The sequence below is a fragment of the Colobus angolensis genome, unplaced genomic scaffold (assembly GCF_000951035.1).
Source record: "Colobus angolensis palliatus isolate OR3802 unplaced genomic scaffold, Cang.pa_1.0 Scaffold21, whole genome shotgun sequence".
NCBI lineage: Eukaryota > Metazoa > Chordata > Mammalia > Primates > Cercopithecidae > Colobus > Colobus angolensis.
This window is the reverse complement of record NW_012115266.1, coordinates 3,063,055-3,063,289: the sequence shown is the minus strand read 5'-3', so window position 1 is coordinate 3,063,289 and position 235 is coordinate 3,063,055.

The following is a 235-nucleotide window of genomic DNA, read 5'->3' as shown; positions in this document are numbered from 1 at the left end:
GCATCCATGCATTCGATTCATAAGGGGTGTTTGTGGTCTCCAGGGCCCATTACCCATGCCCCCCGCCCCATAATAATGCCCTTTCTCTTTGTTCTGTGGGTGAGGGTAGGATGCAGCTCTCTTTCTTTTTTTCTTTTCTTTTCTTTTTTTTTTTTTTTTTGAGACGGAGTCTCGCTCTGTCGCCTGGGCTGGAGTACAGTGGCCGGATCTCAGCTCACTGCAAGCTCCGCCTCCC